Raw genomic sequence first — 11,838 nt, forward strand, 5'->3', positions numbered from 1 at the left:
GAGGGTTGCTCGTCCTGAGGTGAAGCACTTTACATTTCTCAAAGTTTAACTTCATCTGGTTCCAATCTGCCCTACTCGCTAGCCTGTCAAGGTCTGCCTGTAACTGTAGCCTATCTTCAAGTGTAACCAAGCTCCCCCATAACTTTGTGTTGTCCGGAAACTTGGCCAGTGAGCTCTTCATCCCCACATCCAAATCGTTAATAAAGATGTTGAAAAGTACTAGACTGAGCACCGACCCCTGCAGGACACTGCTGCCCACTTCTCGCCAGGATGACACAGATCCATTCGCTACGACTCTCTGGGTCCTATCCTGCAGCCAGTTTCTCATCCACCTGACTGTCTCGAGTTAAGCCCACAACCCTCCAATTTTCTCGTGAGGACATAGTGGGATATTAGATCAAAGACTTTTTGGAAGTCTAGGTATACAATGTCAACCTGCTCTCTCGTGTTCAGGTGGTGAGTTACCAGGTCATAGAAGGAGATGAGGTTGATAAGGCAAGACCTGCCTGCAACGAAGCCATGCTGACTGTCTTTCAGAATCTTACCTTCTGCAAGCTTATCACAGATGGACTCCTTGATGAACTTTTCTAGGATTTTCCCTAGGATGGAAGTTAGGCTGATTGATCTATAGTTACCCAGGTCCTCCCTCCTGGCCTTCTTGTGGATGGGCACAACATTGGCCCTCTTCCAGTCCTTGAGGACTTCTCCAGAGTGCCACAAGTTGTGGAAGAGTTTTACCAGGGGTTCCATAATGACTTCAGCCAGCTCCTTCAGCACTCCTGGATGAAGATCATCCGGTCCTGCTGATTTGTATATGTCTAATTTTATTAATTGGTCATACACACCAATTCTACAGCAATAGTAGGAAGGTGATTATTCCTACCGTGCTCATCCTCTACTCTACCTGGCATGGTTTTCCCCTTGAAAGACCAAGGCGAAGTAGTCATTCTGGAGTTCAGCTTTCTCCTGGGTGCCAGTAACCAGCTCTCCTGAGTTGTTGAGCAGTGGCCCCACACTCCCATTTGTTTTCTTCCTGTTCCCTATGTACCTAAAGAAGGACTTCTTATTGTCCTTGACTCCCATTGCTAATCTAAGTTTGGTTGATGGTTTAGACTTTCTTATGTGTTCCCTGCAAATGCAGGCCGCCATGGAATAATCCTCCTTGGGGCCCGTCCCAAGCTTCCACTGTTTATAAAGCACCAAACTTTGAGGTAAAGTACCAAACTTTGGGGTAAAGCATCCACACCTGAGGACAGAAGGGCAACCCAGGCTGACCTTGACAGGCTCAGCAAATGGGCGGATGAGAACCTGATGGTGTTTAACACCAAAAAATGCAAGGTTCTCCACCTTGGGAGGAAAAACCTGAAGCATGCTTATGGGCTTGGCAGTGCTACGCTGGCTAGCACTATGGATGAGAGGGGCTTGAAGGTCATGACTGACCACAGGATGAACATGAGCCATCAATGTGATGCTGCAGCTAGTAAAGTGAGCAAAACGCTGGCTTGCATCCATAGATGCTTCTCAAGCAAATCCCAGGACATCATTCTCCCCGTGTACTCAGCCTTGGTGAGGCCGAAGCTAGAGTACTGCATCCAGTTTTGGGCTCCACAATTCAAAAATGATGTGAAGAAGCTTGGGAGAGCCACATGCATGATCAGAGGTCAAGAAAACATACCTTATGATGAGAGGCTGAGAGCCATGGGACTCTTCATCCTGGCAAAGTGTAGGCTCAGGGGTGATCTGGTGGCCGCCTATAAGTTTATCAGGGGTACTCATCAGGATCTGGGGGAATGTTTGTTCACCAGAGCACCCCAAGGGATGACAAGATCGAATGGTCAAACTCCTCCATGATCATTTCTGGCTGGACATAAGGAATAGCCTGCCGCTGGAAGTAGTTCAAGCACCTACTTTGAACGCCTTCAAGAGACATTTTTATCTTGCTGGGAACCTATGACCCCAGCTGACTTCCTGCCCCTAGGGAGGGGGCTGGACTTGAGGATCTTCCGAGGTCCCTTCCAGCCCTAATGTCTATGAAATCTATAAGCCTCTTTCTTCTTTCTTAAGAGGACCATGATTTCCTTGTTTAGCCAAGAAGGCTTTCCAGCCCTTCTGTTACCTTTTCTCCACATGGGAATGAACTTCCTTTGTGCTTCAAGGATTGTGTCCTTAAGGAACAACCACTCTTCATGCACACCTGTTGCCTTTGGTCCCTGGTCCCACAGCACTTGCCCTACTAGTGACCTAAGCTTGTTGAAATTCGCATTTGTGAAGTCCGAGACTTCAATCCTGCTATCTGATTTGTGTGCCTTATGTCAGACAGCAAATGTGATGGTTTCATGGTCACTGTCACCCAGACTGCCCTCTATATTTAAGTCGGTCACCAGGTTGTCTCCTTTGGCCTGGACAAAGTCTAGCAGAGCATTGCCTCTGGTTGGCCCGTGTACCTCCTGAGTCAGGAAGAGCTCGCAACCGCTCGTGACACAGGTCAGGAAAGATCGTGACTGTTCCAACTTGGCCGAGTGTTCCTCCCAGGAGATGTCTGGATAATTAAAATGGCCCATGATGACCATGTCACATGCACGTGCAGCCTCAGTCAATTCTCGGGTGAACTCCAGACCAAGTTCCTCCCCCTTGTTTGGTGGTCTGTAGTATATTCCTACAGTTAGATCTCTGTCGCTGCACCCCTCTCTCTCTCCCCACTTGCAACTTGACCCAGAGGGTTTCAAGCTGTCCATTTTTGGAGCTGATGTCAGCCTCCAAGGAGGTGTACTGTTCTTTCACAGAGAGCAATGCCTCCACCTTTTTTCCCCCACCCAGTCCCTTCTATGCAGGGTGTAGCCCTCTATAGCTACGCTCCAGTCATGTGACAAGTCCCACCAGGTCTCCATAATACCTATTAAATCATAATGCACACTGGAGAGTAGGAGGGCTAGCTCCTCCTGCTTGTTTCCCATGCTCCTGGCATTAGTATATAGACACCTGAGTCCTCCTACTGAGGCCCTCATCTTCCCATCCTGCTGATGGAGAAGTATTCCCTCAGCTCCCGCAAGAGTGGCTCTCCCAGTGTCTCTATCTGTTGTGCTGACTGGTATGTTGGTCCCTGGACATGTTTGAATTTGTGTATCCCTGTCCCTCAACAATCTTAGTTTAAAGCCCTGTCCAAAAGATTGGCTATCCTGGCCGTGAACAGGGACTTACCTTTCCTCGTGAAGTGGATCCCTTCCCAGGAGTCCTCTCTCCCTGAAGTGCATGCCATGGTCAAGGAATCCAAAGCTTTCTCAGTGGCACCAGTGTCAGAGTTGCCAGTTCACTTCCTCAATGCATCCTTCCCTTCTGGGACTGCAGCCTACAACAGGGAGCACAAAAGAAAAGACTACCTGGGCTCCCAACCCCTTGAGCCCAGAGCCCTGTAGTCGCTCATGACCCAGTCTGGATTACTCCTGGCCGTATCATTAGTTCCCACATGGATGATACAAGATTCTATTGTAGATTAAGCTTACCACATTACCTGACCCTTTAAAGACTTAACCAGATGACACTTGGCTATGTCAGGGGCAAGTGACTATGAGACAATAGGCCAGATTTTGATCCGATTAACAGTGCATAAAATCTGGGGTAACTGCACAGAGGCTGAAGGAGTATGATTGCTGTAGAATCCAATGTAAATTGAGCACAGAGCAGAACTCTTCCTGTTCACTCAAATGTAAAACTCAAAGTAAACTCAGAAGTTTGGAATCTAACCTTACGGAAAGTTCCCATGGAATTTAACAGAAAAAATGCTTTCCAATAGGGCTTGAAAACCCATGGAAGGATTTCCTTCTCTACTCAGTTTTTGTTATGAGTTTTGGGGAGATCTGATAGTAGGGATATTTTATTTTTTGGTGGGGTTTTTATTTATTTTAGTGGGGGGGGCTAGGAGGGTTGTACAGCAATCTCTATAAAATCCTTTTACATGTCTGGAGAACCCTCTTGGTTTCATACCTGTTACATTCCACTGAATTTTCCCATATAGGCATGCAAAGCGAAACTGCAAAAAAATACTTTTGTGCATTGTCCACCCAACAAGGCAAACCCATCAAGTCTCCCCAGGCTTGAACCAGCTGTGGCATGGCAGCATGGCATGCAAGCACAGATGCCAGCTGGCCACAGCAGTCAAAGATGTAGCAGAACCTGAACAAAGGAAAATAAACTCAGCATTTAGGTAGGGATCACATGCTGAATGCCATTCTTAGATTCACTACTGGGAAAGATATGGCTTATTGATAAAGACATTTAAATTCAATACTTTTTTCTTTTCAGGCCACTCCTAATAGATTCCAATTAATGATCTAATATTAATATGCAAAACTTTATTTTTGAAAACATTATATAGCTTAAGTGACAAATTACCATGGGCCAATCAGTCCAGATCTGGTCACAGAGACAGCAACTTCTACTGAATTCAATTAATCTTGCACGCATTTATGTTAAGGTTGAATTTGGCCATGCTACTGACATTTCCATGAGGTCTTGCAAGGATTTTTTATTGGACATTGCTAAAAAAAAAAAAAAGACACTCTGGGAAAATGTGCATTCTATCAAGTGTTGTGAAACTGTGTGGGTTGGAGAAGGCTCAGTTTTTAATAAAAGGAAACATTCATTGCGTCCCATTTCAAGGACTTCTGCAAGATAGAAATTAGGAGGCAAGCAGGAAGCCATGGCCTTTCTCCTGCTAGCTCTCCCTTTGCTATCAGGCAGGAACAATTTGGTATGCAAAAATACACTGGAAAGTGCTTTCACTCTTCTACATTATTTTTGGCTATGTACATGGGACTGTAGGGCCAAGGAGCATTTCCTTCCCTGTACCTGGGACAAAGTATGGTATCACATGTTACAAAAGCCTGCCAGGTGACCCTCTAATTCCTCAAGGGTTCCCAGTAAACTATCCCTCCTAAGAAAATATTACAGGCTATTCTTTATCATCTTCTCAGATGGAAAGGTCCTAGAAAATTTACAGAATAGTAAACGTATTAAACATTTTTAAACGAACTTTAAAGGAATGTCAGTAGATAGCTATGAGCTTTGTTCCTGTTAAGTATGATAGGGCATGTCCACAACAGCAACAAAAGCATCCAGAACTTTAGATTTAATTCCTTCTTTTCTATTTTCCACCCTCCCTTCCCACCCCCACTTTGCTTCCTCCTTATTGTTTTCATCTGGTAGTGCATCTCTGCCTGATTTGTCATGATTTCATGTTGACATATTGTCATAAGACAATTGCAGCTGCTCTCTGTGCAGAAGGCAAACAGGAATCTCTCTCTCTCTCCCTCTCTTTCTCTCTCTGACTTTTCCCTCCTCCCCTCCAGAGATGGATTTCCTTGGAGTGAACAGACCGTTGCCACTGAGAACTCTCCGCAGCTTGCCTGCTTTGGAGGGCTGGCAGATGACTCCTTGTCAGTCAGCTCATTGTTTGGAAATCACAGTTTATACTGAGGCAAAAGGCTTACCCTTCCAAAGTGTATATATTTATGTAGTCTACTGCCTGATGCAAAAGGCGCTCCTCTTATCATACAGAGAAAGGATGTGAGCTCATTCATGAAGAATCCAAGCTCTGGGGTGCCCCACTCGCTAAATCCGAGAATCCCCTGCATGCCCCTTCTTCTGAGAGGGTGGAAGAGAAGGAAAGCGCAAGGCTATTGGCTTTTAATAAGTGGGATAATATATTTCAGAGAGGAGCTCAGACAGGAGAGGAAATGAACTTGGCTAGACGGTCACTTATAATAAAAAAAAAGGGGGGGATTTGCAAAACTCATTCCATTATTTCATGTAAATATACTTGGCTCAGCTAAAATAGACTGATATAATCATAAGAAGTGCAGTAAGGCTAAAGGCTGTCTCTTCCCTTTAGACGCATTTAGCAACACAGCACTGTTTATTAGTCTGCTTGATAAAGAAACAAACAGATTATTGGCCAGGCAGTTGCTGACTATCAAAACTAAGCAAACGGTTAAATGCAACACTCAGACCCTAATCCTGCAAGAGGCTCCCCACAGGGAAGACCTTCCCTCTCTCCCACCACTGCTGCTCTACTAACCTCACTGGGGCTCTCTATAGGTTCATAGATCAGCATGTGATTCCAAGTACCTAATAGGAATGGGGCCTAAAACAGTATGAGTGAATGGCTTATATGGTACATGCATGGGTGAAATACATGCTGGTGTGGTACATCACAAAAGTTTCATAATTTGTTGGCTTTGTTACTCACAAGTAGTAAAGTAATAAGTGAATGATGTATAAGCAGGAAAATATCAAGCAGGGATAGTGTGGTGTTATAGACAGAGGGCACATCTACACATTCATTACTGTGCCGTAGTTACTGCACATTAAATTTAGTACTTGTATAATCAAGTACTAAATTAAAACAGTAATGAGCATTACTGAGCAGTAGCACTAGCACATGCCTTCATAGTGACACTACTGTTCAGTAGCCTAATAATACTGCATAGTAGTGTATTAGCACTGTTTGTGCCGTGACATGCTACTGCACAGTATTATTAGGCTACTGTGCAAAGTTAGCGTCTTGTGTAGACATGCCCACTGTAATGCATTATTGCAACTATTATGGAAACACTGGGCACATCTACATGAGACACTAAGTGCTCAGTAACCTAATAATACTGTGCAGTAATGCATCACAGCATAAACAGTGCTAATACACTACTGTGCAGTATTATTAGGCTACTGTGCAGTAGTATCACTAAAAAAGCATTTGCTGGTGCTGCTGCACAGTAACTCTGGTTACTGCACATTAATTCAGTACTTGATTACACAAAGTACTAAATTTATTGTGCAGTAACTATGGCATATTAATGATCATGTAGACGTGCCCACTGAGTCTTGTTCTGGTTTCTATAAAGAGGATCTTGAAAAATTGAGAAGGGTTTAGAAGAGATACAGGGATTACAGAGATACAGTTTGTAGACACCCCAATGATGGGAAGAATTCTGATACAAGATGGCAGAAAAAATGTATAACAAGACCCAGTGGCCAGAAGAATTCAGACACATTTTTAACAGTGAGAGTAATTAACTCAGGCAATAAAAGTGTATGGTGTATTCTCCATCATTTGAACTTCTTAAAATTAAGACTATCATATTTTTTAACTTAAAATACATACTTTTTCCCCAAAAAGCAGCTGCTAGAAATTGGGATGTGCATTACAAGTGAACGAATATGGTAACAGCAGTTTTTACTGCTAAAGCTTCTGCCAGGCAAAAGCAAAAGTGACTTTGCATGTAATCCACAGAGGGCAGAAGAATGAGCAGGCTCAGCTTCTTAGATACTGTTACTCAGTTACTTACTACAAGGAAACATCTTTTTTTCTTTATTCTGCCCTTCAAGAACAAGGTGTATATCTTATTTTGGCATATGTTGTATACAAGAAAATATGGTAGATGTCTTTTAAAAAACTGTGCTCTAACTCAACCACCAAATATGGGCTTAAGGTACAGATTGCCATGCAAAGATTGTCTTTCTGTGTTATAGAGGAGGCAAGACTAGATTTTCTCTAGCCTGAAAAATCAGTGACCCAATGAGTAACATCTACCAATCCCCAAATGAGAGCAGGGCCTCATTATGCTGGGGACTGCACACAGAGCAAGAGATTGCCCCTGCCCAGAGAACTTTGCAAATTAAATAAGGAACACAGACAAAAGAGGGAAGAAAAGAGGTAATCAATAACCTCATATTATAGACAGGGAAGTGAGACACAAGGATATTGATGGCTCAATAGCAGACTTACTATTAGCCCAGGGTAAGTGACATCACATTTTTCACCAACCCAGAACAGCCTGCTGCTGCTGCTACAGAGACTGGACCAAGTCTCCGCCCAGAACAGTGTCCATTCCCTGCATGTCAGTCCGTCTCTGCTGACCAGCCAATTGTGGGAGTGGGTGAGAACCAACACTTCCACATGTATGCCCGCATATACCTGCACAAAGCCTAGGCAGAAGTTCTATGGAATCTGTTTCCTCTGTTTTCTGCGCAGGTAACCTTAGGACAGGTAGCGGATGCAAGAGTAATACAGGGCAGCAAGCAAAAAGTTGACCTTAAAAGACTTGCCCAAGGTCACACAGGAAATCAGTAGCAAACCTACAAATTAAAAATAGATTTTCTGAGTCCCAGTCCAGTGTCTAAAATACAACAGCCTTCTTCCTTTTTGAGAAGTTTTGAAAAAATCATACTTACGTTATCCAATATTGTGCTTCCTGAGGTGAATGAGGACTTTGTATTTAACATCAGCAAGAATAGGATCAGGTCTATAAATATATGCAGGTTCTTATGTCATATGAGTATCTATTCTCTGCACTGTAGGCAGCGTTACCAATTCTTGTGGATTTATTACAAGTCAGCAAAATTCAATGTTCTTTTTTAAGTTCCAGCTCCAGAAGATGTGAACTCACGAGCATCCTATCATTTATGTTCTCTATCTATCTACACACACACAGACACACACATCTGCTCTGTATCATTAGTCTGTGAACTCACGAGCATCCTATCATTTATGTTCTCTATCTATCTACACACACACACACACACACACACACACACACAAGCCAACTGCCCGTCAGCAGTGATGGGGGAAGTGGGGGCGCTGAGCTGACAAAAAGTCCACTGTGGGTTGTTTTTTTTAAAGAAAGCTATAAAATATTTTTTAAACTGTTAAAAGTAAAGGAAAAAATAAAAAAGGAAATGACAATTCTCTCAAAATTATAAACCTTTTTTTTTGTCTAAATTGCTGAGCTAGAAATGTTGGATGTCTGCTTTGGGTCCTAACAGTGGCCTGCTTCAGAGGTCTGATTACAAGGAAGACTTCAGGGAGAGCTGCATATACTTAGCAGTACCTGAAAATCTAATTCTTTTATAGTATCTCAAGTTGAGCACCTATAATTGAGGCACTCAAATTCACTAGCTATAATAAACTACTCTTTGTTCTCTAAAGGGAAGAAAATAGTTTGAAAAACTAAGGTCCTAGGTTTGTCTACTGAGGTGATTCTCAGCCCAGGTGCATGGCACACTGTCATGCTGTGAGATGCTTTGAAGGGTGCCCTGAGGTGTGAGGGGATAAGCACAGACTCAAGCTGGCTGGCCACTCCTAGCCACCTCTGTCTGGCCCCTCTGCAAGGAGGTAAGTACATACTCCTTCACTGTGAGCAGGTGTTGTCTGAGGAGGTAAGCACTGTAATAGGTTAATTCATTTTTTGAAATGGGGTGCAGCTCCATTTGCAAAAGGTATGGAGGTGTGACTGAAGCCTAAAAAGGTTGAGAACCACTGGTCTAGCTAGCAGATGTCCAAAGTTACTGGACACTTTTGGCCTTTATTTCTCTGTGCCTCAGAACCCCACCTGTAAAATGGGTATAGTAGTACCATCTCTTTTCACAGGAGTAAATCCACTAATGGGTGTAATGCACCTAAGCATTATAGTGATGCGTATCACTGAAAAGCCCAAGAGAGATTAATAACAGATTTAGCAGAGTATATTACCTGTGTAGTGACTACGGCATGGGGCATGCATTGAAAAATAATGAAACAATTTTTTGATTAATTGTTGAATGCATAAATATAACTACAGAAATGAATAAATCAATGTTCATCAACATCATGTATCCAGTTCTCAACCTTTTGAGACTGAGTGCTTTCAGTCAGAACAGTGCTTCCTTTGTACCAACAGTATTGCTGCGCAGGTAGTATAGAAATAACAAAAGATGCTCAGGAAATTATCGTTTTCCTTTGTAAACACATTTTTCAACATTTTTTTTCCATTTTCATTGAAAGTTCTGAGTTAGTCATAAAAATGAAAAATAACCTCATTCAAAACCTTTTTAAAAAGTTTTTGGCAACCAAAACCCATATTTTCTGGTACTGGTTTTTCAGTTAAAACCTCAAAGTTTTCAAGCAACCAATTTTTCTGTGTATTTCAAAATTTCCATTTCATTTCATTCATAAAACCTTGTCTGTCAAAAATATTTCCATGGAAAATTTTCAACTGCCTGTACTATTAACAGTTCTCTTGCATCCATGCTGTTCTCCATTCAAGACTTTAAAAACTCACAGTATTTTACTCCGAAACAAAGGAAACAGCATTCTACCCATTTTACAGATACACAAAAAGAGCAATATAACTTGCACGAGGACACTCAAGTAGTCTATGCAGCATCTGGGAAGTAAAAACACAGTTCCTAATTATGTTATGCATAGCCATAAATTCATGTTCACTTTTGGAAAAAAAGGGAGGGAAGACAGCATTTAAATTGGAGACAATGTGTTGTAAAGACAGTTGAAAATAAATTTTCCAGGGCTTTCTCTTGACAAGAGGTGGAGGGGCAGTTTGTCACAGCAGGGCTAATTGCAGGCATCTTTAAATGTGGGCTTTGGTCCTTTTTGTATCCTGATTGCTCTAGTAAACAGATGAACATATTTGCTTAAGTCAGTTAAAATAAGTCTAAATCAGTGAAAGAATCTCTCACACTACTCCTGATGTGGACAGCAGTGGAGATGGATCCTGCTCTCAGTTAGACCCATGCAGTCCCACGGATATCATCAACACAAGACATTTTCATAGCTGTTAGGATGAAGCCATGCATTATAAGCCCAGCTTTCACTCTCCCTCTAACTTGGACTCAGTGAAAAATAATCAGGCTGAACTTTCACAAGCATGACATTATCCCAGCATGGAATTTGTTTCTAGGAAATCTGAGGCCAACTGGACAAAACGTTCAGGAGATACTGGATGAGGGGAGGGCAGACTCAAACTGAGATCATATATAGTTTTGATTTTTAGGTTCCATTCTCCTTTATGCAGGAATCACCCAGGACAGTAAAGCAGGCATTCTTCTACCTTAGGTGCTTGGAGATCTGTAAGCCCTGCAGCAATGCGTTAACTCGCCCATGAGCACCCTACAGGAACTATACCCCAGTGAGAAATGCTGTTCAAGTGGAGACCATTTCAAGCTGCAGGGAGGCGGCCTGCTCTACCTCATGTCCTGGCTCTACTGGGGTCTGCACATAGGCTAGATGGGCTGTAACAATATCTCAACTAAACCCTTTCCTCCCCTAATATGTTTTTGCAGCACTTGCTTCTACAGAGAGAAGAATACAAAGACAATGCATGCACTGTCTCTGCAAGGAAGATGCCTACATTGGGGTAATGACACACAGGTTTGGCTTTATGGATTCTTTGTAGCTATCCTACACCTACTGCATCCCCTTGGACTCGGACTCTGTTTCCCATTTTAACCACAGGTGCAATGAACATTAGAGCAGGACTGTCAGAAGTGGCCATGTGGTTTAGGAGCACAAATCCCATTAACTTTAATAGGAATTGGCTGCCTATTATATTTTGGCTCCTTCAGAAATCCTGCCAGCCACTAACCTGCATTGTTGGGACACTAAATATCTTTAAGAATGCTGCCACATATGTTTAGGCCCGTCTTAAAAGGAGCCAGAGTCACTTAGGTGCTTTTGAAACTGTTATACTGTGTCTCTGCATTTGGACCTAAATAGTTGGGCTGTACACCTAGAAATGGAAGCAGATGCACAACGTTTGTGGACTGGATACTAGGGCTGTGCGAAGCTTCAGGTGGTGATTCGATTCGGAGGAGATTCGGCTTAATTTGGTGGCCGAATCTCCGAATCCCAATCGAATCATGAGGCCAATTTAAAGGTCCAAATCGATTCAAAGCTCTCCAAATCTTCAGCAAAGATTCAGAGAGCATTGATTATTCGGACAGTGGCTGCAGCAGGGAGCCCTGCCTTGCCAGCAGCCCCCACTCCCCCTGGCCCCCCCATGGCTACCCCAC

At 43.0% G+C, this 11,838-nt stretch overlaps 1 long non-coding RNA gene across 1 annotated transcript in view; it reads right to left on the reverse strand.

Moving 5' to 3' along the window:
- Nucleotides 1-11,838, reverse strand: part of LOC109296568 — a 34,168-nt gene that overhangs the window by 17,487 nt on the left and 4,843 nt on the right. Inside the window, exon 2 of the long non-coding RNA XR_002096988.1 lies at nt 3,199-3,346. This is a non-coding gene — a long non-coding RNA (uncharacterized LOC109296568). The remainder of the gene's footprint in view (nt 1-3,198; nt 3,347-11,838) is intronic.

Source organism: Gavialis gangeticus, unplaced genomic scaffold (assembly GCF_001723915.1).
Source record: "Gavialis gangeticus isolate Ggan-Ray unplaced genomic scaffold, GavGan_comp1, whole genome shotgun sequence".
Classification (NCBI taxonomy): Eukaryota; Metazoa; Chordata; order Crocodylia; family Gavialidae; genus Gavialis; species Gavialis gangeticus.